Here is a 27,489-nt window from a genome sequence, read left to right on the forward strand (position 1 = left end):
TTGGTACAGTGTGTTCTATACCAGTGTTCACCATTCCTCCTTCAAATTGACTGCACCTAATTATACTAATTTAATAGTTGTTAAAATTTTACATTGCTGTATATGCAAAGATTTGTTTTATTAATATGCATAGAGGCTTAGAATTCTTTTAAAAAATAAAAGATGCTTGCTCTAATCTATTAAAGTAACTTGTGAGTCTTCCATGGATCATATTTGAGAGTTGGAAAAACTCTTCTATTGTATACACTGGAATAAGATACTGGGTCCTAAGACATGTGCCTCCCAAATTCATTGTACAAATACAACAATTACAATGTCTAGTAGCTACTTTCCTAGGAACTCCTAAAATCCATCTGCTCATTTGTGTCTCTTACCCTTTTCAGAGCAGGACCTCAACTTTCCCTGACATTTGCTGCTTTGTGCCACCCACTAGGCAAGGAGGTCAAACAGAATTTCATGGATCTCTCACTACTTAAGAAGCTCCTCTCCAAATAGAGATGGGCATGGCTCCTGTGGTCAGGGCTGATATGTTCTTGAGTGGGAGTGTGATGTGCTAACTCTTGGTTAACAACCTACCCATGGTTTCCTCTATACCTAAGATATCATTTGTACTGTTCAAATTCCTGTGGCTTCTCTGATTCTGCCCTTTCTCTACAGTGACTTTATTTCCACAAATTAAGGAATGAGTCTCAAACGTCTAAGCCTAGGCCCCTGCATCTCAGACCAGAGAAGCAACTGTGCCATGAAGATATAGATCTCAAAGTTATACTCCTTGAAACAGAAAATGAACTTGCAGGTATCAAAGAGCTAGCCTGTACCAAAGAGCATTTGGTCCTTATGTCCTTTCCTAGGAATGGTTCCTCCTATTTAGGTGGTCTTACACCTCTGCCACCAGGAGCTGCTCATACTAGGATTGGCAGTGTGGATTCTGTAAGAATTCCTGAGAAGAGAGAAATTAGAAAGACCATGCTCACTGATAGTTGGCTAGGCACTCATTTTCTCTGTGTCCAAGCTGTATACTCCATGTGTTGGCTGGACTTCACATTTGGAGGATTTATCTTTTCCTGAATGCAGAAAAATGAATAGTCCCTGTTATGAGGATGCAGGGACTGACAATCAGGGAGCGGGATTGACAAATGCAGAATCCAACAAAGATTAAGAGCTAAGGACAATCTTTTCTGATTACTGCTACTAAAAATATTTGGTCATGTACCTGTGTTGTCAGGCCATTTTTGTTTTGCATTTATTTATTTTACAAATATATTCTTAAAACAAATACACAGATAAAATTAATATTACCTTTCCTCACAACCCCTGTCCTGAATCAATCATTGTGGTGTACAGTTTACATCCTCCTATCACTTTTCTCTTGTATTTATATCCACATGTCTATAGAAATATGAAGTGAAAGGAAGACAGATTTCATGCGGTTTTGAGTTTGGAATATTAAAATATTAAATATTACATAAAACTGAAATAATCCAATACATACTTTTAAAATTATCAGAAATCATATAACTTTCTTATTAGTATAATTGAGTCATGAATATAGCTCACTTATCATGGAATTTGTGAATTAAAAAATACATACAATTCATTCCTTTCCAGTTCTTGTTAGCCATCTCTGTTGCCAATTTAGAACATTTTAGCACCTCTACAAGACAGTAGGAGGTGGGGGCAGTTGGCCTAGTGCTCAACATGCTGCTGGGGACACCCAGATCACATAGTGCCATGGTTTGAGTGCCATTCCCACTGCTGGTTGAATTCAAGCTTCCTGCTAGTGGAAACCCTGGGGACACATCCAGCATGCAATGGCTCAAGTGATTGGGAACCTTAAGCCATTTTGAGACCTGGATTTAGTTCCCAGCTCTCAACATTTAAAAAAGTTGTTTTAAAAATAATCAATTTGTTAGAGAGAGAGAGAGAAAGAAAGGGAGAGAGAGAGAGAGGGAGAGAGAGACAGAGAGGAAGAGAGATTGTCCACCCAGTAGTTCACTCACCAAATGCCTACTACATCTAAGACTTGGCCAGGCTGAAGCCAGAAACCTAAGATCTTAATCTGTGTTTCCATGCAGGTTGCAGGAACCCATGTACTTAATAAACATCACCTACTGCCATCACCTACTGCATCCCATGGTGTGCTCTGGCAAGAATATGGAATTGAAAGAGCAAGATTCAAACTCAACTACTCTCTGATATGGAATGTAGATGTCTCAAACAATTTAACTATTACACCAATCACCCATCTCAGCATAAAAATTTTATATTAGAGTATCAAGTAGATGTTACCTGCTTTCCTCTCAGGGAAAACATTTACAAACAGAAAACAAACCTTTGAACTATTGATTTTCTGTGGGAGAAAATAGTTTATAATGTGGTAAGTTTCAGGGTAGAAATTGGCATCTGGCTACTTGGGGAAATCTCTGTTCATTATGGGTTTGTTGCCAGACTCAGTGCTCTGGATTGGAAATGATTTGTCCCCTCTGAAACTCATGGGGAAATTTAACCCCAATTGTGAGATATTAAAAAGTGGGTCCAGGAGCCAGCAATGTGGCCTAGCAGGTTAAGCTGCCAACTGTGGTGCCAGCATCCCACATGGGCACCAATCCAGCTCTCTGTTATGGCCTGGGAAAGCAGTAAAGAATGGCCCAGTCCTTGGGCCTCTGAGCCAGAGAGACCCAGAAGAAGCTCCTGGCTCCTGGCTTCAGATCAGTCCAGCCGGTTGTGGCCACATCTGGAGTGAATCAGCGAATAGAAGACACCTCTCTCAATCGCTCTTGTTTCTCTCTCTCTCTCTCTCTCTCCCTCTCCTTCTGTGCATAACTCAGACCTTCAAATAAAAAAATGAATCTTAAAGGGGAGGGGGGGGACGTCCAGGTCAGACTTTGTAAGAGGTGATTAGGATAAATCCACTCACGTGATTAATGGGTTAATGGCTGATCTCCGGGGGTCTGCCATTGAAGGACCCTTATGGGGGGAGGGACAAGAAACTAGGCCTGGGCAAATATCAGGGGCTTCTTAAGAGGTTAGATGTTCCCCAGAGTCCAGTGGGCAGGACGTTCTCTGGGAAGGAAAAGTCAATCCCCTTCAGAGAATCTCTAGGCACGCCCAGAGCAGAGCTGCCCCTCCCCTTCGGAGAGTCTCTAGGCGCGCACTTATGATGTCACTGTGACCGGCCAATCCTGTAACACCTCAGCACTCTCCCTCAGCACTCTCCCTCAGCATTCTCCGGTATGCTAATTGTCCCCCCAAACTAGCCAATCCCGTGCCACCTCTGCATTTTACACCAGCACTCTCCACCAGCATTCTTTGCCAGCATTCTCTCATATGCTAATGGTCCCTCTGAACTGACCAATCCTACGCATGCGCATTAGGAATATGCTAATTCGTTGCCTATATAACCTGTGTGAAACTGCCGCTCAGGGCTCCTCACTGCCTGAGGTGGGGGCCCGTTTACGCAAACGTTCAATAAAAACCTCGTGCTTTTTGCATCAACTGGTCTGGAGTCTGGATCTTTGGGCGTCCTCCCAAGCAAGTGGGCATCTCTGCAACTAAGAGGTCCAACACCATGAAATCCACTTTAATTGGCCTCTCTCTCCCTCCCTGAATTTGTCCCCGTGCCACCTCAGGGCTCTGCCAACATAAGGACACTGCCAGACGCTGCTCAACCTCGGACCAAAACCTTGAGCCAAATAAACCATTTCTACCGCCCACCCTGCATGGGACGCTGTGCTCAGGTAACAGGAAAAGGACTCAGTGCCCCAGGAAGAGCTACTCCGAGAGAACCCGGCAGTGTACCTGAGACTCCACTCCCCGTGTAGTTAGAAAAGTAAGTGGAATCAGGGCACCCTGGACAGAAAGAGGGGCAGGAGGACCCACAGACCACAGCTCCTCCCCTCAGTGCAGTCCATGGTCTCCTGAGGGCCATCCCGCCCTAACTGCAGAAATAGGGCAGACCTGGGGCTGCGGTCCCTGGGCTGAGCCCGCACGGGCAGAAGCCCGGGTCCTGGCCACCAGCGCAGCTCCTGTTGGACCTCTCAGTTGCAGAGATGCCCACTTGCTCGGGAGGACGCCCAAAGATCCAGACTCCAGACCAGTTGATGCAAAAAGCACGAGGTTTTTATTGAACGTTTGCGCAAACGGGCCCCCACCTCAGGCAGTGAGGAGCCCTGAGCGGCAGTTTCACACAGGTTATATAGGCAACGAATTAGCATATTCCTAATGCACATGCGTAGGATTGGTCAGTTCAGAGGGACCATTAGCATATGGGAGAATGCTGGCGAAGAATGCTGGTGGAGAGTGCTGGTGTAAAATGCAGAGGTGGCACGGGATTGGCTGGTTCGGAGGGACAATTAGCATACCGGAGAATGCTGAGGGAGAGTGCTGAGGTGTTACAGGATTGGCCGGTCACAGTGACATCATAAGTGCGCGCCTAGAGACTCTCCAAAGGGGAGGGGCAGCTCTGCTCTGGGCGCGCCCAGAGGTTTCCCGGAGGGGAGGGGCAGCTCTGCTCTGGGCGTGCCTAGAGGTTCTCTGAAGGGGGTTGACTTTTCCTTCCCAGAGAATGTCCTGCCCGCTGGACTCTGGGGAACATCTAACCTCTTAAGAAGCCCCTGATATTTGCCCAGGCCTAGTTTCTTGTCCCTCTCCCCCATAAGGGTCCTTCACTCCCACCCGGTGGGCCCCACACTCACCATTCCCTCGCTTCCAAGGCATTCTGGGGTCCTTGGGCGGCTCCTGAGGTGAAGAATTTCACAAGCGCAGCCCCTGAGGCTCCCAAGCCCGCTCAGCAGCAGCACAGGGGACCCCTCCCAGCGCTGCCACAAAGAAAGGTCCCGCGGGGTTCTGCAGGGTCGCCCTGACGTGCCTGATTGGACAGTTGCCACAGCCGGCCGCGCGACGTCACAGAAGGTGCAGCCAATCAGAATCCGCTAGGCTGGGGCGGTTCCTTGGGGCGGTGCCTGGTAACAGGGGAGGTGGGGCTCAGACTGGGGCTGCCTTATTCTCCTGCCCGGGTGCTCCGGCAGCAGGGGGTGCTGTCCCTGCTCTGGTGACCTTGGCTTCTGGGCGCCCTCAGCTGTCTGTGGTCCTGCTGGATCCTGTGAGCCCAAGCTTGCTTCCTGAGAGCTGCAGTTCACAAGACGCTTGCTGAACGCTGCCTTTCCGGCAGTCTTGGCTTCTTGCTGTTAGCTCACGTGAGGGTTCGTAAAGCTGTTTATCTGAATGTACTTAAAGATATCACATGGACTATATTTTCTTTGATTTCTCTAACAGGTATTTCTTTGTTAGTCTCTGTTTTGTCCTTCAAATCGTTTTCTGTTTATTTCCTGCTGGTGAATAGCAAACCAGTTGATGGCATATATTGACTTTCTACCCAGTAATCTTGTTTAATTTTGTTAATATTTTCTGTTACATAAGAATTATGTTAGATTATCTGTTGATAATGACATCATCCACATATATTGAGTTTTATTGCTAAAATTTGGTCCTTTCACCCAGTATTTGCTTTTTATTATTTTATCTTACTACATGTCATGTACAATATTGAAGAGAAATAATGAGAACAGACAACTTCGTCTAGGTCTGATCCCAGGGAAAAAGATTTCAATGTTTTGTGTCAATTATGCTGTTTTTAATAGGCTCACTAGTAGGTAATCTTAGTTGGACTAATGAAGTTGCTATGATGTACTATTCTAACAGCTTCTTATTTAAGGTTAGATACTAAATTGATTAAGTCTTCTAATTTAAGGGATTATGTAACTTTTTCTTGTATTTTTACTTACACTGGTAATCGACACTCATTTTTAATTGTCAACCACTTTTGCATCTTTTAGTATATCCAGCTTGTTATTAATATATGACTTCATATATTGTTTAACACAATATGGGTCAGAAGTAGTGTAGCCAGAAGAAAGACCATCTTTTGAGACAGGTAATTTGGGTTTGGCATTGTGGTACAGTGAACTAAGCTGCTGCCTGCAATACCAACATCCCACATCAAGATGTCAGTTTGAGTGCTGCCCACTGTGCTTCCAGTCCATCTCCCTGCTAATGTTACTGGGAAAGAAACAAATGATGTCCACTTGCTTGAGCCCCTAATACCCATGTGGGAGTCTTAGATGAATCTCCAGGCTCCTGGCTTCAACTCAGTCCATCAATGCCCATTGTGGCCATTTGGAGAATAAATCAGTAGATGAAAGAACTCTTTCTCTCTCTCCCCTTCCATCATTATCAATCACTATATCTTTCAAATAAAAATGAATTAACCAAAAAAATTACAAGTGTCTTTTGAGTTTATTCCCCCTGATATTTTTCAAACACAGTTAGGAGTTTGAATCCATGTTGGAAATTTATTGGGGCATATGTCATTGTAAGTAAACATATCTCCTACAAACAAATCATGAATTATTTCTTTTAGAGTAAGCCTCATGGTGAGAAATCGTGAATCAAATGAACAGAGATGCAAAAACTCCCCAACAAAATACTAGCTAATCGAATCTAACAACACATCAAAATTATCATCCACCCAGACCAGGGTTTATCCCTAGGATGCAGGGATGGTTCAACATATACAAATCAATAAATTTAATACACCACAATAACATATTGAAGAATAAAAACTATATGATTATCTTAATAGATAAAGAAAAATCATTTGATAAAATACAATATCATTTCATGATAAATGCCTTAAGCGAATTGAGTATAGAAGTAATATATGTCAATACAATCAAAGTAATATATGACAAACCTTTAGCCAGAATCATATTGAATTGGGAAAATTGGAAGCATTTCCACAAAGCTATAGGACTAAAGAAGTATGTCCATTCTCCTTTTACTATTGTATATAATTCTGGAAGTTTTAGCCAAAGCCATTAGAGAAGAAAAAGAAATCAAATACATACAAATTAGAAAGGAGGAAGTCAAATTATCCTTGTTTGCAGATAATATGATCCTTTATATAGTGAAACCAAAAGATTCCACTAATATACTATTGTAACACATAAGAAAATTTGGCAAAGTTACAGGATATAAAATCAACACTCAAAACCCAATAATATTTGTATACACAAAAATGTCATGGCTGAAAAAGAACTTTAAGATCAGGGTTGTTCACAATAGCTACAAAAATGTAATACCTTGTGATTCTTATATTTCATGTTAGTGTTATGAGGAGGCTAAGCAGGGTCCAGGTTCTTGTCTCAACATAAGAAAGAATTCAAAAAGAGACATAGGTAAAATGACCAGAGAAGCAAGGTTTATTTGAAGTAAAATTACATACTCAGAAGTGGGTGCAGCCAATCTTGGAAAAGAATGATCTGAAAATAACATGACTTAGGCCTTTCATTTTATATGACTTGGGTGTATATGAGCTGGTGCTTGAATATTGAAAGGAGGCAGGATTTAGACAGGACTTGAGTAGCCTCATTTTCTTCCTCTTTTTGGAAAATCTCAGAAGTTTTATACCATGAGTTGTGTGATGGGAGTAGGAAAGTCATGGTAATTTCATTATAAGGTCCCAAAAGGCATCACAGTGACACATCATACAGCCATAAACGACATTTCTAGCTGGCTCTGCTTTTAAGTGGGGAAAGTATAGATGTTGTAGTTTTTTAGTACACAAAACGGGAGGAGGTGTTCATGAATGGAAGAGTTCATTTTTAATAAATATTTCTTTACTTATTTGAAAGTCAGAATTATAAGGTGAGAGGGAGAGACAGAGAAAAATCTTCCACCTGCTGGTTCAATCTCTAAATGGCTGCAACAGCCAGTAGTAGGCAAAAAGCCAGTTGCTTCTTCCAGGTCCCTCATAGGAATGTCAGGGCCCCAAATACTTGGGCTACTTTTACTGATTTCCTGAGCCCATCAGCAGGGAGCCGGATCAGAAGTAGTGCAGGCAGGTCTTGAACTGGTGTCCCTATGGATGCTGATGTTGCAAGTGGCAGCTTTAACTGCTATGCCACAATACCAGTTCCTGAAAGGGGAGTTTGTGTGGTGTACAGAAATGGATGGTTCAGAATAAATCAGAGAAAAGGATGGATTGAAGGATGCCAGTGGTTGCCAATCAGGCTGACTGGGCTGTTGCATGGGCACAGTGATGGCAAGGCTGTGGCCACAGGTACACAGGTGGTGCTGTCAAACTTCAGCTAATTTTGCTATTGCTATATTTCTACCCACATCATTAGGATTAACAATAATATGCTGTTTCACTTTGTGCTAAATCTTCATGAATTATTCCTGTACAGTTTCCAAATGGCAGTGTTTTATTTTTAGTCAAAATGTGTTGTTTTATTATGTCAAGCAATGTTGTCTATGTTGCTTTTACCTATGGAATTTGAAATTTACTCATTACCTAAATAAATGTTTAATTTTTGTTTGTTCTTAATTAGCACTTCAACCAAAAATGTTTTCGGTTCATACAGAGAACTTCCTTGGTAAACATTCAATAGATCCTGCATGGAAATTTTTTTTACTGATATCTGAACAATGTTTCATTAGGTAAGTGATAAATTATGAGCATTGAGCTATTTCTTTACTTTTTATAATTTCTTGCTATGATTTTTCTTTATTATGGACACTTTTTATTAACCCCTAGATTATTTATAGTGCTTGCCATGCTGACAGTTGACTAACTGGATTTTTTCTAAATATAAATCTGCCTGGTGTTAAGTTCTGGATCCTGTAAAAGACTGATAGAAAACTTGAAGTGATCATAAACATCAAAAGTAGATGTATATGCTCAGACCCAAATTCCACTTGAAGTCCAGCATATAGGTTGATTTGCAAAGTATTTTTATTACTCTGTCAAATATCCATAATGATCTTTAATCAAATCATAAAATAGAGAGGGCTCCAATCAGCTTTAATGACCTTCACATAACCTTGACAGAAGTTAAGAGTACAAGAAAAGATTTTCTTTGGATTCCACTTACTAATATCAATGTAATCATTTTACAGTACACGTTAGCTTGAACAACTTAGAATGGTTTGATTTTAGGCTGAATACATGTGGTGAAATATTGCCCTATGTTGCACAAAAAGTGTACAATTGTGAATGTTCATAAAGCATTTTATAAACCAAGGAATGAGAGTTTAAATTTATATCAAAAGAACATGAATTGTAGAATGTTATGCCTTGGACTAGAATTATATATATATATGTGTGTGTGTGTGTGTGTATGCATGTATATGTATATACATACACACATATATATGTGTGCATATATAATGTATGCAAAGTATGCACAAAGAACAAACTCTATTGCTACACCCTTATAAAGCATCAATACACAAGTTCAGTTTCTGGAATCACATGACACATATTTGCATAAAGCATGGAATTAATGCAATTAATGAAAGCCATCAGTGATTTAAAGAATATAATGTCTCTATCTTCTCTATATTTTCAGCCCAAGTATATTTCATAAGCCCAAGTACCTCATGTCTGCTATGACCTAATTATTGATCTATGCTGGGACAGTGTCTGTGCAGACTGGTAGAACTCAGACACTCAGGACTTCTTTATCATAAATATTTCAGCAATAACTCTCTCAGCAGTGACTCACAGTGAATCCTTTATTACTACATTGGCCTCAGTCCAGGATCCCAGTGCCTTAGGACACTTGTGTGCCACATCTATGGATGCCAGCAGGACTATGTTCTCAATTTTCTCATTTGTTCCTAGAACCCAAGGGTTTTGTCAGAGAGATTTCACCAACGTGGCAGGCAAAAAAGCATTGATGTCTCTTTTATTTCTTGGAGCAAAGAGAAAAAGGATGAGTGCTAATGGCAACAGAAGGAAGAGGATCTCAGTCTTCATTGATGTATGTTTCTGCTACATATGTGTACAGAATTCTCAATAGGCATTATGCACACAGAGATACAAGTATGCATTCACTCCCAGTCATAGCCACAGGAAACATAGGCCTACAACCTTCAAATTACCAAGATGCTGCCACTTTATATTTTGTCTATTAAAAAAAAAAGAGAAAATAGGGTTATGTTACTGATTCTCTCTCTCTCTCTCTCTCTCTCTCTCTCTCTCTCTCTGCCACTCTGTAACTCTGTCTTTCAAATAAATAAATAAATATTTTTTAAAAATCCATCCAGGAACTCAGAGAATCACCTAATCCTTGAGTTCTGCACCATCACTCTCTATTTTGGGAGACAAGCATTTTGAAAAGATCTTCATTGGATTCTCATTCCTCCTTGAACTCTGTGATTTCATAAAGGTCCAACAAGGCTTTGGGGTTTATAAAGGGGAAAACTGCACCCAGCCCCAGGTCACTGTTCTGGTAGACACTTGGCTTCTTATAATAATGGCATGTCCTGTGAAGTTTATAAAGTACACAGGAGTAAGTAGAGAAAGATCAGAGACAATGATAAGTCAGCATCTTCCTAATATATAGCCTAATCCCTGAATGTTGGCTGAAATGAGGAGAAAATGAGGGCTGACATAATTGCAGCCCTACAGTCACCACAGAAATCATCTTCATTATTTTGTCCTATATTCCTCCAGAGTATGCAGTATTCTGCTGGAAATGGACTTCACAATTTATAAATGAGTATGTTAAATCAGAGAAGGATAGTAGTACATCACCCACACCTGCCACTCTACATAATCAGTTTCCTTCCCTGTCAATTTTAATTTCTCTTCATTCAGATATCTGGAACATTCAAGCTCTCAACATTTCATGATTTCACTATGGCAACTGAAAGAATTACATCTTCCACAAAACATTTATTCCCTGATTATATCCATAATATCCCACTTTTCACAGAAAACATTATCAATAGAATTTCTTTATGTGTTTTAATTTATAACCTAAATTGTATAGATTCATGCTTGCAAAAGAATGATTTGTTATCTGTACACATTGTTCATTGGTTCCCCTCAACAATTTACCATGTACTTTTTTTTTTGCATCAGTTTCATATGTTTTACTTAAAATCTGTTGTGATGGAGCTGACATTGTAGTGCAGCAGGTTAAAGCCTCAACCTGTGAGGCCATAATCCCATATGAGCACCAGTTTGAGTCCTACCTGTTCCACATCTGATCCAGCTACCTGCTGATGCATTTGAGAAAGCAGAGTCTCTCTCAATTATGCTTTTCTAATAAATAAATAAATAAATAAATAAATATTTTAAACTAATCTATTGGAAAGAGGAAGGAGGGTGGAAAATATAGCTATATTCTATTTTTCAGGATGCTTTTATTTAACGAACACAAATTCTATGGGTACAGCTGAAAGATACCTGCTCTGCTACCCCAACTCCCACTCCACCTCCTATTCGCTATCCCATTCCATTCTTCATTAAGATTCATTTCACTTTCCTTTATATACAGAAGATCAACTCTACACTAAGTAAGGATTTCAACAGTTTGTACCCACACAGTCACACAAAGTGTAAATTACTGTTTGAAGACAAGTATTACAGTTAATTCTCATAGTACAAATCATTAAGGACAGAGGTTCTACATGGGGAGTAAGTGCACAGTGACTTCTGTTATTAATTTAATAATTGACACCCTTATTTATGATGTCAGTGATCACCCAAGGCTCTTGACATGAGCTGCCCAGGCTATGGAAGCCTTTTCAGTCCACAAACTCCACCAGTATTTAGACAAGGTCATAAGGGAAGTGGAAGTACAGGTGGCTGCTGCTCTGGCACAGTGCGTTAAACCCCCAGCCTGAAGCGCTGGCATCCCATATGGGTGCCAGTTCCATACTTGGCTGCTCCTCCTCTGATCCAGCTCTCTGCTATGGCCTGGGATAGCAGTAGAAGATGGCCCAAGTGCTTGGGCCCCTGCACCCACACGAGAGACTCATAAGAAGTTCCTGGCTTCAGATCGGTGCAGCTCCGGCCATTGCAGCCACCTGGGGAGTGAACCAGTGGATGGAAGACCTCTCTCTCTGTCTCTACCCCTCTCTGTAACTCTGTCTTTCAAATAAATAAAAATAGATCTTTAAAAAGTAAAAGGAAATTGGAAGTTCTCTTCTCTCTTCAGAGAAGAGTAGCTCCTTCTTTGATGTCCCCTTCTTTCCACTGGGCTCTCACTCCTTTATGTAGAGCATTTTTTGCCACAGTGTCTTTTCTTTCCATGCCTGAAATGCTCTCATGGGCTTTTCAGCCAGATTTGAATGCCTTAAGGGTTGATTTTGAGTTCAGAGAGCTGTTTAGGGCATTTCTCATCCTATGAGTCTGCTGTGTGGCCTACTTCCCTTGTTGGATCATTCTCTCCTTTTTAATCCTATCTATTGTTACTACAGGACACTTGCTCTTATTTATGTGATCCCTTTGACACTTAATCTTACCTATATCATCAGTTGAACACTTAATATGATCACTTTAACATGTAAGGTGGAATTAGTACACTCAGATTAATGGTATTTGGAGTCCCAAGGCAAGTTTTTAGATTTACCCTAGGGGTAAGTTTTTGAGAATGTGTGCTGAACTGTACATCTCCTCCCTCTTTTATTCCCACCCTTATATTTTACTGGGCTCTATTTTCAATTGGCTTTAAGTATGTATGAAAAATTCTGTTTTAGGTAAAGAATTCAATCAATGGCATTAAGTAGAAAAAGAAAGTATTAAAAAAACAATAAACTGTTCCTTACTATGTTCTTAAAAACTGTATATATAGGCCGGTGCCGCAGCTCACTAGGCTAATCCTCTGTCTTGCGGTGCCGGCACACCGGGTTCTAGTCCTGATCAGGGCACTGATCCTGTCCCGGTTGCCCCTCTTCCAGGCCAGCTCTCTGCTGTGGCTAGGGAGTGCAGTCGAGGATGGCCCAAGTGCTTGGGCCCTGGACCCCATGGGAGACCAGGAAAAGCACCTGGCTCCTGCCATCAGATCGGCATGGTGCGCCGGCCGCAGCGCGCCTACCGCGGCGGCCATTGGAGGGTGAACCAACGGCAAAAGGAAGACCTTTCTCTCTGTCTCTCACTGTCCACTCTGCCTGTCAAAAATAAAAAAAAAATTTTAAATAAAAAAAGAAAAACTGTATATATAAAATACTTCAAATATGTTCTATTTATATAAATAAAATTAAACATTTTTTAAAAATATTGTTACAACACTTTGCAAGTAGATAATATGGTGTTATCACATTTCTCATGAGAAACCATGATCACTTGAAATAATTGTTCTTGTCTATTTGAAATTTTTATTCCTTTTTATACAAAGCTTTATTGAGACAAAAATAACATTGTAAAATTCATCTAATTAATGTGTACTATCCTAAGCTTCTTAATATGCTCATTGTTATGTAACCATTTGCTTTAAACAGTTTAAGACCTTTTCATCACCCAAGCAAAAAACTCCATAGCCATTAATAGCCATGCCCTCTTTTTCCCACTCTCACTCATCCTCTTCTCCTAACTCCAGGCCCCAAGCAATCAATTATGTACTTTTTGTCTGTCTGTCTCACTCTCTCTCTCTGGCTGTTTTGTACATTTAAAAATATCCCTTCCCTCCACCTGCAAATACACATCATTTTAACAATGTCTTCCATATCACCCTCCCATTTAATGGTTCAGCCCTCTAATAACCTGAATGCTACTGTCTATGCTTTGACCAATATCTCCTGTGTCAGCTAACTCCCTCTTTTTATTATTACATTGCTTATTTGTTCTACTTCTGTGAACTATGACATTGGGATTTTGTGCACTGAATCATTAGGTTGCTTGAATATTATGAGTATTTTAATAATATTGATTCTATCAATCCATGAATATGGGATTTCTTTGCATTTTTGGTGTGTGTGTACTTTCATTTTTATCATGAAGATTTTATAGTTTTTGTTGAAAGATCTTTTACTTTCTTTCTTAAATTTATTGACTTTGGTTTTTTCGTCAGAGCCATGATTTTTATGACTTTTTTCACTGTTAAAACTATGGTAGCAATTGGGTTGCATTTATATAAAATTGGTTCTCCACTCCATATAATTCAATCACCAGCTTATAAAGTATGGAAAACAGCACTTATTCAATAAACATATGAATGATAATAAATTAACAATATAGCAGTGTAATGCAACAGAATTTAGAAGAGAGACAATTTCACTAAGTTCAGAAAGAAAAGGACTAATGTAGGTGGTGAAGGATGTGGAATGTCCTAAAATTACTTAGAGAATTTTGTCAGAGTAGTTCTAGCTGATTTCTTAGGGCTGCAGGTGAAAAAATGGAAGAGAATGAATGCAAAGAGGTAACAGAGGGAGCTGTTCTTTGTGCATCTTGACAATAAGCTCTGCATTTGCACTGTAGATGTTTTTTGTCTCTGAGTCCAAAGATGTGAGAGAGGATGACTGTATCCCAGGTTCAAGGTAACTACTTCTTAAGTTAACTTGAATATTCCAGCTCCACTTGCCTCAATGTCTTTAGTATTTCAGATTTTTTAAAAATGATAAATTAACTTTAGTTCCTCTATAATGGTGGAATGCTACTTCAATGTGAGATTTTGGTTACAGCCTGTGAAATGTGACAGACATCCATGAAGAAAAACCTTACAATCCCTTAGAATATTTTCTGTTGTTAAAATCTTTCAAAGAATTCTTAGGTTTTATGATAATGATAAAGCACTTTGCAGCAAAGATGCAGCTTTGGAGCCCCACACTGGAAGCCAAGTTGGAGAAGACATCCACAGCCACCATGACCTTCCCCTTGGTGCTGTAGTCGACAGGCAGGAAGGTGACCTAGACACTGCAGAGCACCAGCATGCTGAATGTCAGGAACTTGGCTTCATTAATTGTGTCAGGAAGATTTCTGGATAGGAAAGCCATGGTGAAGCTCCCCAGGGCCAACATGCCCAGGTATCCTAGGACACAGTAGAAGGCAGTTATGATGTGGCCATGCTTAGAGTGAGCATCCACGTCAATAAAAGGAGGAAAGGTTCCCAACAAAATACTGCAGAAAGTCAGGTGAACCAGGGAGCAGATGGCATGACAGTGTTAGAAACTCTCAGTATCAGCAATTGCTTCATTGTTCTTCCAGGTTTCAGGCCAGAATCACTGTAACCGTTTTGGCCAACATGGTGGAAAAAGCCAGTTTTAACATAAGATCAAACATTATTTGCTGGAGAAAAGAGGGCGGGTCTGTTGGTATGGCCAATGAAGAATAAGGAATAGATGAAACACAGGAAGAGAGAGATGAGCAAGATGTAGTTGAGAGTCCAGTTATTGGCCTTGACTACTGGAGTGTGTCTGTTCTTCACAAAGACACCAAAAATTGCAGCTGTGATGACAGAGAAGCAAGAACCATGCAGATCAGGGCCATTATCAGGGAGTCCACAAAGTCTATGAAGGTCACCAGCCTGGAGAGGCAGCACTCATGCTCTGCACACTAGATACACTGCTCTTCATCTGTGGAATACTGAATGCTTCAGTTTCACAAATTCTTATTTTTCCCCTGTTGAGAAAAATGGGAGTAGTTTTGTAATGCCATTGTGCGTACAGACTGCCTCTTATGTAATGCCATGTTAATTCATTCCTTATTCAGGGATAATAGCCGCTTAAACAGGATATTCAGCAGTTGGGTTGCTAGGTTGCTTATGGCTCAGTTTTTTTTCTCCAAGAACATGGATCCTCCCAATTTTATCCTCTACAGTTCCCAGTGTCTTTCTCCTGAGAAACTTAGTATTGTCTTGGCTTGGGATATTTGTCTAGGGTTATCAAGTTTAAAGGCTTCCTTAGATAAATTCAGGTGGAGAAATAAATGATATATACCTTTCAGGATATCCTTATATCAATAATAACTCTAATTTCTAGCATTTCCTCTTTGTATACTACTAAGAGTAGACTACTAGAGGAAGTAGTAGAGGAAGTATACTACTACTTTTATGTTTTCACTTCTCTGTGATCCCTCTAGTCATTTTTCCATATAAATATTGAGATATTAAGATTGAATAGAAAACTTGATTTTGAAGGCAGTTCTATTGGTTTTACGTAACCCTTGGAATAATGTTTTTTCATACATTTATGAAAGTGAAAGTTGTAATGTTTAAATTTCTCACTCATTTACCCCTGAAAGCATAACTTGTTAACTCCTTAGATAATGTGACATGTCGGAATAATGAAATCTGCAGACCATATTGTGTCTCTTGAAACATCCCATTTCTGCTGTTACATCATGAAAGGAATCACAGACTAAAGGTCAGTTAATGGCCATGTCTCTCTTTCAATTACATTTCAATTAAATATGGAAATTATATTAGTTTGCCAACTTTCACCATAAGGGTCCTATTTAGTTTTTATGGGTAATACTCATTCAATAATGCTAGAAGTCATTACTTTGTGATTATCTTCATATCAAAATTTTCTCTTTTCTCTCCAATGTGATAGAAACCAAAACATTTCTATGCTAAGATAATGGAAATTGAATATTACTTTCCAAGTAACTAAAAATTATAAGATCAATTTGTTATATTTTGAAAAATGGAAATATTCTTATTAGGCCTAGAACATTTCTACATTTCTCAATAATTAGATTTTGATGGATAATTCCTTAAGTATTTATCTTATGGAAAAGATCAAAAGGTTAAGGGAACCAAATTGTCTTTTGCTAGAATGTTTTGTTTTCATAGCTCATCTTGTTTCTTTCCCTGATTACATTATTTCCATCAAAAGAATAATGCTTTGGTGTTAATTATGTGTATTTTATGCCATGCATAGTGTTAGGTACATGATGCAGAAAGAAACACAATATTTCCTAATACTTTGAGTGTGCTAGCTCCAGTTATCATTTGTACATTAAAAAGTATGGGTTTCAAGCCTTATAGGCACACATAAACTTCATGATTACATATTTCACTTTACATGATTAGACATTGGCATGATCCAGTGGAGGATCTCAGGTTGGGACTGTTTCCTGCTCTGGATAGTAAAGAAAGATGTCAGCTAGCATCAGTGCCAAAGTTGAGGCTGATTGGAAAGAAAGCAGCTTAAGTTTAATGGGGTGGAAGTATTGATCATAAAATGGACAGTGTTTTTATCCTTTTGTTGTATTCTTTGCTTAGTGGGGGGTTGATCTTGTGATAATAAAATGTCTCAAAGTGTGACATTGCAAAAATTGTTAAAATAATGAAGGAGAAGGGAAAGTGGGAGCATGGGTAGTAGGGGGTGTAGGGTTGAAATTATCACCTATGCTCTCAGGTCTGTATATATGAAATACATAAAATTTATTTACCTTATATAAATAAAAAATTGTTTAAAATAATTAAATAAAATAACAATTTTTGTTCTAAAAAAAGAAATAATAAATGAAATTGTGCCTTGAGAACAATAATGCACTATTATCCATTATAAATATCCTTGGTTTCCTGTTCACTGATATTTAAGTTAGTTGAGTTTTCATGTGGAAGATATGTATTTTCTACCTATCTGATTGGAAATGTCTCTCTTTGGAGAAAGAGTACAAGTATAGCAGCAGACAGATTTTCCTTCTTGTGGCATTTTCCTGACTCCTGGAACACAGTTGTGGCTACAGAGATTGGGGTATCTGAGGGGAAAAAAGAAGCACACAATCAGTTACTTTGACAGAATATCAATGTTTCCCTCCTCAAAACAGAGAACTTGACTCTCAATTTCAGGTCATCACTATGTCTCCTCACAAAAAAAGTATTTTGCTGATGTTTCTTAGACATATAATATAGATTTCTATAATCATGTTTCCTGCTTTATAAACTTTTTATCAAATAATATGAAGGTATCAGATCAGTTTAATTTCATATATCACCAACTATAGTCTGAATATTTGCTCATTATATTGAACCATTTGATTCAAAATTGAATGTAGGTTTCTAGGTGGTGATTATGATGAGAACTTAGAAGTCTGAGTCTATCTTCACCATGTTCTCATGTGTGTTTGAGCAGATTTATATTGCAGATAAAAGAACCAAAATACTTGACAAGTAGGCATGCCTCTGAAAGTAAATACTCAAGACAGCAATTGCCCAAAAAAGATGAAATTGTGTTGTAAACCATGGATTGTGTTTTTTACTTCTGGGTTTCTAAGCTTAGGGATAACATAGAATCCAGAAACTAATAACTCATTTGGGATACAAAGCATGATTTTACATAAATCACACAAAATATTGCCTAGAATTTTCTAGTGGTGACAGAAATCATATTCAAAACTTTTAGATGTATGTACAACAGAGACTGGAGACTGAATGGCAATCATAATGACTTAGGAAAATTGGTACAATATCTACAAAGAGGTAAATAATATGTTCATATTGCATAAAAACATAATATGAACTCTCCCTATTAATGATTAAGGATTTTAGGATATAAGGGTTAATATTTAGCATCTATATGTCTATACTGTGATCTCTATTTCTATTCATTATTTTGTTTATCCTATTTGCTGAACTGCTATGTGAATAAATATGCTCAAATGGAACTATTAGCTTATAGAAAATTTCACTTCACAGATCAGCTCAGAATATGTGTAAGTTATACCATATATTTTGAACCCAAGATGAAAAATGAAAATTGAATTTTTAAAGTTTTCACACTTCATCTTGTCTCATGAATCTACTCAGATCCTTGTACATGTCCAATTATGACATGGAATCTTACCTCTTTGAATACAATATGTCATTCTTCATCTCTTCACTGATGACCAAGACTTGGTTGTTTAGACTGTTGGAGGTAAATTCTCCAATTTTAACCAACAACCACAGACCAACATGAAAATTTCTGATGTTCTGGAAATCATATTGTGCCTCATGGTCTCTTGTTTCATGGAAAGATATATCATCAGATATATCATGGAAAGATATATCAATATAGCATTTTTAGTAAATTTTATTATCCTTCAAAATAGATGAAGCTGAAGGACAGACATAATTGGCAAGAAGGAGAAAATTCGAATGAGATAGCCTCAAGGTTTTCAGAGTTTTTTGGTAGAGGCTTAGTTTTATTTGGATGGTCATCACCACCTGAGTTCAATAAATAGAAGGCTCTGCCTCACACAATTCAATCGAGAGTATTCATTCCAATCAGAAAACAAATTGTAGGATATAGTCCAGAGAGTGATTAAGCCATTGGTTTTGTGCAACTTTGACACTAGAAGTTTGGTTGAGGTTTTGTGGAAGTTAACCCTAGTACATGTGCATGGGCACAATATGGATTTATATTTTAAATTCCTTAATTATTAGGGTTGTAATACAAGCATTGGTATATGTGTGTATTTTTTTTAAAAAAAGGATTCTTTGAAACCCAGAAATAAAGAGGGAAAGAGGAAGGGAGGAAGGGTTGGAGGGAGAGAGAGAGTGAGTGAGAGTGAGAGAGAAAGAGTATCTTCCACGCACTGTTTCATGCCCCTGATGGCTGCAACAGCCAGGGATGACCGAGTCAGGAGCCAGGAGCTTCCTCCATGTCTCCCACATGGGTTCAAGGTCCCAAGACCTAGGGCCATCTTCCGTTACTTTTCTCAAGCCATTATTAGGATGATGGATCAGAATTGGAACAATCGGGACATGAACCAGTGCCCATATGTGATACTGGTGCTGGCTTTACTTGCCGTACCACAACACTGGCTCCTATATTTTTAGTTTTCAAAGTTTAACATAACTGAATTAAATGTTAATTTATTCGATTAGTTTACTTAGAAATCTATTCATAGTTTTTCATAACAAACACTTTCCAAAATCTAGCCTTCTCTGGTATTTCAGGGAAGTCTAAATTTATAAAACTGTATAATCTTTATACCTAAATTCCACTTGAAAATGATGTAACAGTGTTCTCTCTCTCTACCCCAGGCTTTCCTTTAATATAGAATATAACTAACTTTTGATGTTATAGATAGTGGTATATGACTAAACTCAAAATTTCAAATCTCTTCATGGTAGTTAGAATATTAATAATGTGCTATCCCTTGACCTTCTGGGTCTCATGACACTTGCTGTGGAACACAGTTAATGTCCTGTTCTTTTAACAACTGGTATGCTATCTTTAGGAAATTAGAGTGGAATTCTAACTACTCTATAAGTTTATCTTTGAAAGACTTATTAGTAAATTCACTTAATTTTCTAAGTGTCATCACAAGTAAAGCACAAATAGTGTATCAAATATTGTAAGTGCACATAGAAAACAGGTGAAGAAAACTTTATGATGTTGACCTTTACTTGTGCTTATTTTCCTTTTTATAGCCATTAAATTAATTTTAGTTATTCAAAAAAATTTATGATTTTTTTTTACTTCTGCACACATGCAGAAGTTCATAAGAAAATTCCATTTATGGATAATGAATTCAAATATACAGGATTAAAATCCAGAAAAATCAATCACATAGGTGGTAGGATCCCAAGTATTTGAGCCATCTTCTGCTTTTCCCAGGTCATTATCAGGGAGCTGGATTTGTAGAGGGACAGAAACCAGTGCCATATGGGATGCTAACATCGCAGGTGGTAGTTTATCCACTATACCCACAATATCAGTCCCTATTTTCTTCTTTTAATGTTGTGGGTAGGGATAGGGATATTGATGTTGCAGACTTGGGGTTAAAATTAGGTTTTGGTCTGTGGTTAAGACAAATGTTAGAGTTAAGTTTAGCATTTGGATTAAATTTAGGATGAATATAAGTGCTAGGTTTATAATTTAGTTTTAGCATTATGGTTATGTTTATTGTTATAGCCTGGGCCAGGTTTGGATGAGATTTAGGTTTATGGTTAAATCTAGAGCAACTGTTGTGGTTTGGGTTAAGGTTAAAGACTAAGACTAATGCTAAAGTTTACTTAGATTTAGGGTTAGGGTTATGAGTAGGGTTATGCATAGTACTAAGGTTAGGGTTAGAACTGGGTTTAAGTTGAGGATGAAGTATAGGGCTAGAACTAGGTTTGTCTGAGGCTAGGGATGTGACTGTGTTTAGTGTTAGGGTTAGGATTAAGACTATTGTTAGGACTAATGTTAGAATTGAGTTAGGTATGCATTTAGATTTTGATTTAATGTCATGGCTAGGGCTAGATGTAGTACTATGTTTAGAGATATTGTGAAAGCTAAGTCTAGGGTTAGGTATAGGCTTTAAGGCTAGGATTATTACTGGAGATATGATTGACTTTATAGTTATGTATAGGACTAGGACTGGCATAAAGTTTAAGGATCATGATAGAGCTAGCATTAGTCTTGGGATCAGATTGAGAACTAGGGTTAGGACTGGTGATAGTTATAGGCTTCAGGCCAGAGATTAGGCTTAGGTCTTCATTTAGGTTTATAATTAGCATTAAAGTTAGAGGGAGGCTAAGTGCTACTATTGGGTTTAGGGTTTGGTGTATTGTTGGCATTATGGATAAGTTTATGATTAGGCCTAGAATAACCCCATTAGTAGTGTTAGGAGTTTGGTTAAAGCCACTGATAAGGTTAGGTTTATTCTTTGCATCAGGAGTAGCATTAGGACTGAATCCATGGCTATAATTAGGGATAGGGCTACAGTTGGGGTTAGGGTTACTGTTCAAGTTATTGTAAATTCAAAATAGTGATTAGAGTTAGGATTAGGGCTAGAATTAATAATATGGCTATGGCTTTGGTGAGGTTTGAGGCTGGGGACTGTTTCATGGTTATGGTTAGAATTACAGTTAGAGGGCCAGCGCCGCGGCTCAATAGGCTAATCCTCTGCCTGTGGCACCAGCACACCAGATTCTAGTCCCAGTCAGGGCACCGGATTCTGTCCTGGTTGCTCCTCTTCCAGTCCAGCTCTCTGCTGTGGCCCAGGAGTGCAGTGGAGGATGGCCCAAGTGCTTGGGTCCTGCACCCACATGGGAGACCAGGAGAAGCACCTGGATCCTGGCTTTGGATCAGCGTGGTGCGTCGGCTGCTGCAGCCATTGGAGGGTGAACCAATGGAAAAGGAAGACCTTTCTGTCTCTCTCTCTCTCTCACTGTCCACTTTGCCTGTCCAAAAAAAAAAGAATTACAGTTAGAATAATGATTAGAACTACAGTTCAGATTATGTTTTGGATCAAGGTTAGGGCTGTGGTTAGGGCTGGGGAAAGGATTAAGTCTCAGTTTAAGGTTAGGGCTAGAAATTAGATTACAGTTAGAGTTGGAGTTACAATGAGGGTTTGGTTTGGAGATACATTTAGTTTTAGAGTTAGAACTAGGTTAATACTGCAATTAGTAATAGTGTTATGGTTTCAGTTAGGTTAAGGTAAGGGCTAAGGTTAATGATTAGTGCTAGGGTTAGGTTTAGGAGTAGTATTAGTGTTGTGGATAGTGAATGGGGTATGGTTAGACCTTCTGTTATTGCTAGGGTTTGATGTACAACTAGCATTATGTTTAATGCTATGGTAGTGTTAGAGTTAGGATTAGGTTTGGAACTAGGATTGAGATAAAGGATAGAGTTAGTATTTGGGTTAGGACTAGGTTTGGGGCTAGGGATAGGTTTTGGCTTAGTGTTGGTGCTATTGTTAGGGTTAGGGTCATGATTAATGTCAGGTCTAAGGTAATGCATAGGGTAGAACTATTGTTAGAAATACAAGTGGGGCTTGTGTTATGGTTAGTTAGTGTTAGTGTTTCCAGTACTTCAAACAGTATTTAGATAAAACAAATTGGAAAGAACTTTGTGCCTTAAGTCATTTCAAAAAGTAGAGTTATTTCTTCAATTAAATCAGCGATGCCACAATGAATTTTCTGTGTTGACTGATTAATGTAGGTACTGAGGCTTTCATACATGACACTGTGTATGCTTAGTAAGCAGATCATTTTTAATGGTTCAAATGCCATGAACATGAGCCACATTACAAAGAGCTGTTGTAGATGCTGGCGGGATGTGGGGAAAAAGGGACACTAATCCACTGTTGGTGGGAATGCAAACTGGTAAAGCCACTATGGAAGACAATTTAGAGATTCCTCATAAATCTGAATGTAGCCCTACCATATGACCCAGCCATACCACTCCTCAGAATTTACCCAAGTGAAATTAAATTGGCAAATAAAAGAGCTGTGTGCACCTCAGTGTTTATTGCAGCTAAATTCACAATAGCTAAGACATGGAATCAACCTAAATGCCCATCAACAGAAGACTGGATAAAGAAATTATGGGATATGTACTCTATAGAATTTTATACAGCACTAAAAAAAAACAAATGAAATCTGGTCATTTGCAACAAAATGAAGGAATCTGGAAAACATCATGCTGAGTGAAATAAGCCAGTCCCAAAGGGACAAATATCGTATGTTCTCTCTGATCTGTGACAACTAACTGATCACCTAAAATGAAACCTGTAGAATTGAAACTTACACTATGAAAAACAATGACTTGATCAGCCCTTGAAACTTACACTATGAAAAACAATGACTTGATCAGCTGTCCAGGAACAGCTTACTATTTTATTCTTTTTAGTATTTTCTTTTGCTACTTAATACCATTGGTTGAACGTTTTAGTTAACACACAATTATTCTTAGGTGTTTAAAGTTAACTGAAAATTGATCCCTGTTTTAAAAAAAAGAGTGGGAATAAGAGAAGGAGGAGATGTATAGTTTGGCACATGCTCACTCAGACTTACCCCTAATGGTAGAGCTAGAAACATGCCATGGGATTCCAAATCCCATTAAGTTGGCATGTACCAATGCCATCTCACTAGTTAAAGTGATCGGTTTAAGTTCATAATTGATTATAAAGATAGGATTAAGTGTCAAAGGGATCACATAAATAAGACCAGTGTCTGTTAACAGTAACTGATAGAATTAAAAAGGAGAGAATGATCCAACATCAGAAGCAGGATACACAGCAGACTCATAGAATGGCAGATACCCTAAATAGCATTCTGGCCTCAGAATCAGCGCTTAAGGCATGGGATCTGGCTAAAAGGCCCATGACAGTTTCTCAGACAAGGAAATCCAAGACACTGTGGCAAAAAATGACTTAAATGAAAGATCTCTGTGAGATCCTAGCAGAAAGAATGGTCCATTAAAGAAGGCAGTACCTTTCTCTGAAGGGAGAAAAGATCTTCCACATTGACTATGGCCTTGTCTAAATGAGATAGGATTTTGTGAACTCGAAAGGCTTCCATAGGCTTGGCAGCTCCTGACAAGAACCTTGGGTGATTACTGACGTCATAAATAAGGTTTCATGAAACTGAACCCTAGTTTTGTCTTAATAATATATGTGTTTAGTAGGAAGTGTGTTTCTATGCTTCAAATATCATAGGGGCCAGCACTATGGCTCACTTGGTTAATTCTCTACCTGTGGCACCAGCATCCCATATGGACATCGGTTCTAGTTCCAGCTACTCCTCTTCCAGTTTAGCTCTCTGCTGTGGCCTGAGAAAGCAGTGGAAGATGGCCCATGTTCTTGGGCTCCTGCACCCACTTGGGAGACTGGGAGGAAGTTCCTGGCTCCTGGCTTCAGATCGGCACAGCTCTGGCCACTTGGGGAGTGAACCAATGGAAGGAAGACCTTTCTCTCTGTCTCTATCTGTAACTCTGTCAAATAAATTAAAACAAATATCATAAATGTGAGCTGTAATAGAAATAGCTGTTGTGCGTGAGGTTATTTCAAGGAATAGAATTAATTTCTCACTTAGCTTTTGGTTACTACATTGATTTTTGTTTGTATTTACATCAATTGCTTTAGATTAACTGTCTCTCATATTCAGTAAGATTATACACTTGACAGTAGAGGGGAATTGAATGCTATTGGAAAGCAGTTTTTTTTCCCTGAATTTTTTTTCAAGAAATGAAGTTCATGCCAGTTTAGTAAGAGGTTCCATTAATTTTCCTTTCTAACTCAAGAGGAAGCTCAACAATAAATGTCCTTAGTGAGCTTTGTGAAATCCAGTAAAGAAATGCAATGTACATGTGTTGTACCAGAAAAATATGCTAAGTTTCAAGCTACTACAAAAATACAGTTGAAATATGCATTATGGGGGCTGGTGCTGTGGTGCAGCAGGTTAACGCCCTGGCCTGAAGTGCCAGCATCCTATATGGGCGCCACATCTAGTCCTGGCTGCTCCACTTCTGATACAGCTCTCTGCTATGGTCTGGGAAAGCAGTACAAGATGAACCAAGTCCCCCTGCACTCACGTGGGAGACCTGGAAGAAGCTCCTGGCTCCTGGCTTCAGAGCGGAGCAGCTCTGACTGTTGCGGCCATCTGGGGAGTGAACCATCAGATGGAGGACTTCTCTCTCTCTCTCTCTGCCTCTCTCTCTGTGTAACTCTGACTTTCAAATAAATAAATAAATATTTAAAAATATGCATTATGCCAGAGTTATAATGTTAGTTTTCATAGAAAAGTTAAGTGAACTCCCTGCTTTAACTACATAGGCCTTAATAACAATTCATTTCCAATGTTTGCAATGCAGAATAGTTTAATTGTACTTGAAAGAGTAATGGTGCCTGAAGTTACCAGACTTTATGTCAGAATTGGAACCCACTAGCAACATTGAGTTTTCTTGGCAGTTCTTTGATATCTCTCTCTTTCTCTCTCTCTCTCTCCCTCTACATGTGTGTGTGTGTGTATATATATATATAGACAGCAATTGTACAAATGTCATAATGAAGTTGACATGAGTGTCAAGAAGTAGAATTTATGTTTTGTATGAGCTTACAAGAGGTTTCAATGCCAACTTAAGGGAATTCTTGCCTTAACCCATGAACACTTAATAAGAATTGTGCTTTCAAGTATTCAGACACACACACATGTAGAATAATTGAAAGACATGGTGTGGAAGAAACTGACACAGACAATGTTTTTGCAATACACGTCAAGACACACAACATTGTTTTTCCTGAAAAAGATTAATTGGATTCTCTGCTTTGACTACCTTTTCCCAGTATCCTCACCAGCATTTGTTATTTGTTGATTTCTGTATGAGAGCCATTCTTACTGGGGGGAAGTAAAACATCATTGTGGTTTTGTCCTGCATTTCTCTGATAGCTAGTGATTCTGAGCATTTGTTCATGTGTCTGTTGGCCATTTGAATTTCCTCTCTTGAAAAATGCCTGTTCAAGTCCTTTGTCCATTTCTTAAGTGGATTATTTGTTTTGTTGCTTTTGAGTTTCTAGAGCTCTTTATAGATTATGGATATTAATCCTTTGTATTTCATGTTTTGTAACTATTTTCTCCCATTCTGTCAATCTCCTCTTCACATTGTTAAGTGTTTCTTCTACAGTTCAGAAGCTTCACAACTTGATATAGTCCCATTCATCAATTTTGGCTTTGATTGCCCATGCTTCTTGAGTCCTTTCCAAGAAAGGACTGCTTATCCCAGTGTCTTTCAGAGGTTTCCCAATGTTTTCCAGTAATTTGATGGCATTGGTTCAAGGATTTAGTTCTTTGATGAACATTGAGTGCATTTTTACCTACAGTGTACCATAGTACATTGAAGGGATTAAGCTATGATAAGCTGAAGCTATACCTTCTGTAGCCCTTTTCATTAGATTCTCATAGGAAACATAATTTTAGTAAGTTGGCCCAGGCAATCATGTATGATTGTTGTTAATTCATCCTTATAGGTATCTGATGAGAACAATCCTTATAAAGTAAATATATCAAATGCGAAGTTTCTTATCCTCATCAATGTTAGTCCTCTAATCCATTACTAACAAAGAAAATAAAGGAGAAATGTTAAGTTCTAATAGGTAGAGAATATTTTGTGTCAAAAAGAACCAGGTTCCACTCAAGCTAGCATTTCTTTGGAAAATTGCCCAGTGTCCATAGTGTCTCAGTTCCCTTAGCCATAAAATTGATGAAGAGTAACTATTTGATGTGGCTGCATTTATAGTGCACAAAATGTGTATCTTATACTGCTAGTTTTGTGGGAAACTATCTGTGGCAATTATGTACCCTTTAGAAATGAGAGTAGGTATGTGTGTGTGTGTGTGTGTGTGTGTTTCTGTGTAAGAGAGAGAGTCAATTGTATATAGAGTGGGAGAACATTATGTGTGTGTATGTGTGTATACATACATATATATATATACATATATATGTATTAAGGCAAATGCCTCTTTTTTAATGAAGTCTTTCTCTTTTTTAAGATTTATTTATTTGAAAGGCAGAATTACAGAGAAGGCCGAGGCCGAGGTAGAGTCAGAGAGAAAGAAAGAGAAAGAGGTGTCTTCCATCTGCTGGTTCACACCCAAAGTGGCTGCTAGGGCCAGAGCTGAGGCAATCTGAAGCCAGGAGCAAAGAGTTTTTTCCAGGTCTCCCACATGGGTGCAGGGGCCCCAGGACTTGGGTCATTTTCTGCTGCCTTCCCAGGCCATAGCAGAGAGCTGGATCAGAAGCAAAGCAGCCGGGATTCGAATTGGTGCCCATATGGGATGCTGGCACTGCAGATGGTAGCTTTACATGCTATGTCACAGTGCTGGCCCCAGTCTTTCTGTTTTTAAAGATTTATTTATTTATTTGAATGTCAATGTTACTGGGGCCAGCACCATGGCATAGTAGGAAAAGGGTCTACTTGCATTGCTGGCATTCCTTATGGAATGATTCCCAGCTATTCCACTTCTGATACAGCTCCCTGCTGATGGCCTGAGAAATCAGC

Source organism: Lepus europaeus, unplaced genomic scaffold, assembly GCF_033115175.1.
Source record: "Lepus europaeus isolate LE1 unplaced genomic scaffold, mLepTim1.pri SCAFFOLD_29, whole genome shotgun sequence".
Lineage (NCBI taxonomy): Eukaryota > Metazoa > Chordata > Mammalia > Lagomorpha > Leporidae > Lepus > Lepus europaeus.